Here is a 3,610-nt window from a genome sequence, read left to right on the forward strand (position 1 = left end):
CATTAGAAGCTTCCTAGGGCATGCTGGATTCTATAGAAGATTCATCCAAGACTTCTCAATGATAGCAATGTAGAGATCAACTCTATAGAAGAGCAGTAGCTGATGAAGAAGTTGAAGGGATCCTCACACACTGTCATGGATCATCCTATGGAGGGCACTTTGCTACTTTCAAAACAGTCTCAAAGGTGTTACAAGCTGGGTTTTGGTGGCCTCATATGTTCAAAGACACTCAAGACTTTGTCTCTAGGTGTGATTCATGCCAAAGGAGAGGAAACATCACCAAAAGAAATGAGATGCCTCAAAACCCAATTCTAGAAGTGGAGGTGTTTGATGTGTGGGGTATTGACTTCATGGGACCATTCCCATCATCTTTTGGCAACAAATACATCCTTGTAGCTGTTGACTACGTCTCCAAGTGGGTAGAAGCTGTGGCAAGTCCCACCAATGATTCTAGGGTGGTGATTAAGATGTTCAAAAGCACCATCTTTCCAAGGTTTGGAGTTCCAAGAGCTGTCATCAGTGATGGGGGTTCTCACTTCATCAACAAGCTGTTTGAAAGTCTTCTCAAGAAGAATGGTGTGAAGCATAAGGTTGCTACACCATACCATCCTCAGACAAGTGGACAAGTTGAGATCTCCAACAGAGAAATCAAGTCTATTTTGGAGAAAACAGTGGGGATTACAAGGAAAGATTGGTCCATCAAGCTAGATGATGCACTATGGGCTTATAGGACTGCTTACAAAACTCCCTTAGGAACCACACCTTTCAACCTTGTGTATGGGAAGGCTTGTCATCTACCGGTTGAACTTGAGTACAAAGCATTGTGGGCTGTTAAGTTGCTGAACTTTGACATCAAGAGCGCAAAGGAGAAGAGACTTCTCCAACTCAATGAACTGGAGGAGATCCGACTTGATGCTTTTGAGAACTCAAGGATTTACAAGGAGAAAACCAAAGCTTTTCATGACAAGAAGATCTTGAAGAGAGAGTCCAGTGCTGGAAATCAAGTGCTTCTCTACAACTCTAGACTGAAGTTGTTCCCCGGGAAGCTCAAGTCAAGATGGTCCGGTCCTTTCAAGATCAAGGAAGTTAGGCCACATGGGGCAATTGTGTTATGGAACAAGAATGGTGGAGACTTTATAGTCAATGGACAGAGGGTTAAGCTCTACATGGGAGCCACAACAGAAGAGGAAAGAACTTCGGTTCCACTCTCCGACCCCATTCCCACCTAGCTAAAAAGAAAGGAAGTCAAGCTAGAGACTTAAAACAAGCTCACTTGGGAGGAAGTCCCATGTCTATCCTTGTACATACTTCACTAGGTAAAAAAAAAAAATGTGAAGAAAAATTCAGCGCGGGGTGTTCTCGCGAGGTCTGGGAGTCGCTTCGTGTTTCGATAGCTCGAGCCTGAGTTGGCGCGGGGTTCCGCAACGGGGTCTGGACGTCGCGCGACGACTCGAGTTTTGGATGGTGTTTGGAGCGGGGTGTGACCGCGAGGTCTTAAGGTCGCGCGTCAATTTGAGAAACGGACACAAAATGTTTAGCGCGGGGTGTGGCCGCGAGGTACCGACGTCGCTCCCGTAACCCAGGTATGATTTTTTGACCCAAAACCCGATGACCCGACCCGACCTACGCCTACCCTACCCCGCGCCCGTTTCTCTCTCTCTCGTTCTCTTCTCTTCTTCCCCAAAACACAAACACACTCTCTCAATTTTCCCAACTCTAAAAACCCCATAACTCACTCAAATCTTCTTCAAATCAACCCATTCTTGTTTCCGAATCCAAGCTTTCGCCCCTGTAGTCTAATTTCTTGAATCAATTCATCTTTTTCATTCTAATCCAAGCAAGGTATGGTAATTCAAAGATGAATTTCGTGGGTTCATGAACCCTAGAAATTCAAACTCAAATTTAGCTTGGTTTCTTGCTTGATTCTTGTGAATTTGGCTAGGGAAAGCATATATATCATGTTGGGTTGCTAATTTTGTGGTAGAAGTGAGTTGAATCCGAAATTGAAAAGCTAGGGTTCTTGCGAATTGGAAATTTTCGAAATTGTCCACATTGGGTTTGAATATTGTTTGGAATGAAGTGTTTGGATGGTTTTAGACTGTGCTAGCTTTACTTAGACCTGATTATTCATTGTAACTCATCTCTTGTGATTCTTGCTAATACTCTACCAAGATTTGACTGCTGTAGGTACAATGGCAAAGACAAACAAGACGGACATGGAAGCTAAGAAGGCAGCAGCTGCAAAACGCGAATTTGAACTGAGGGGAAAGCCTCTAAAACCTGCTGAGCCAAACCAACAAGGAGTGGAAAGGACATCTAGGCAACGAGTTCTGGATGCAAGGAAGGCAGCGGAAAGGGAGAAAAGAGCAGGCAAGGCTGTAGCATCTTCTTATAGAGATGAGGAAGAAGAAGAACCAGCTCCACCAAAGAAAGCCAAGATGTCCAAAGGGAAAGGGATAGCTCTTGAAAGGGACAGAAGTAAGACACCAACAGTTGAAGAGCTACACCATCACTTGGTTAAAGGTGTTTCTTGGGTTCCTACACGCTTTGCTGACCCCAAGATGATGGAGGAGTTAGGAATCGAAAACGATGTTAGGACAATGCTGCAGCACATGAAAATGGAGAGCTTCTACTCCATGGCCTATCCTACTTACGAGGAACCTTCTTCTCAGTTCCTTGCAACTCTTGAAGCATCTTTCTATGAGGCTAACCATGTGAGACAGGGATGGGGCAAAATCAAATTTAAGGTCAATGGAAAGACCTATTTCATGAGTTTCAAGGAAATTGGAGCAATGATGGGGCTTGAGGATAATGAAGATCAAACCCTCCCAAGGTTCAAGAAGCTTCCTACTGGTGTTTGGAGAGTGATAAGTGGAAATCAGCATGCTACTGGTCATGACAAGAACTCAGCCATCAGACATCCCGCAGTGCGTTATCTCCATAGGATACTTGTCCACACACTCTACCCTCGCAAGGAGCCAGGGACAGTCAATGAAGAAGAGCTGCGACTACTCTACCGGGCTGTTAGAGATAATGTCACACCAGAACAGCTTGAGGAGTTTGAGGAGACTGATAAGATGAAGTTTCCCACAACTGACATCTTCGAACGCTTTGGAATGGTTGGTCTCTTTGTGGAACGTCTCATGTACTACAAGGATTGGGTTTGGACTACAGCAGATTCATCGCCTCAGCTTGGAATTGGTGGTATGATAACTCCACTGCTGATAGCAAATGGTGTGAACTTGGGGAATGATCCCAAAGGACCAGCATTCATTGATGCCCCTTATTTGAGGATTGCTACTTACATTAGTGGAAGGTATCAAGAGAAAGTTGTCTACACCTACTTCCGCAAGGGAAAGATGGCTAAGTTGCTACTCCCCAATAGAAGACTCACAAACATAGAAAGGCCGGGGATCACCCACTTCGACATAGATGAATCAGAGCTCTTTGGACCTCTCGGCCCTATAGATCCTGTGACTGTTCCTACGAGAAGGAGAGGTGGAGCGAGAGGTAATGTAATGACTGGAACAAGTGATGCTACACAAGAAGGATTTGCTACCCCCCTCTATGGTCCACCTCGCTACCACTTTACTCAGAGCTCAACAGCCTT

This window comes from Brassica oleracea, unplaced genomic scaffold, assembly GCF_000695525.1.
Source record: "Brassica oleracea var. oleracea cultivar TO1000 unplaced genomic scaffold, BOL UnpScaffold00763, whole genome shotgun sequence".
Lineage (NCBI taxonomy): Eukaryota > Viridiplantae > Streptophyta > Magnoliopsida > Brassicales > Brassicaceae > Brassica > Brassica oleracea.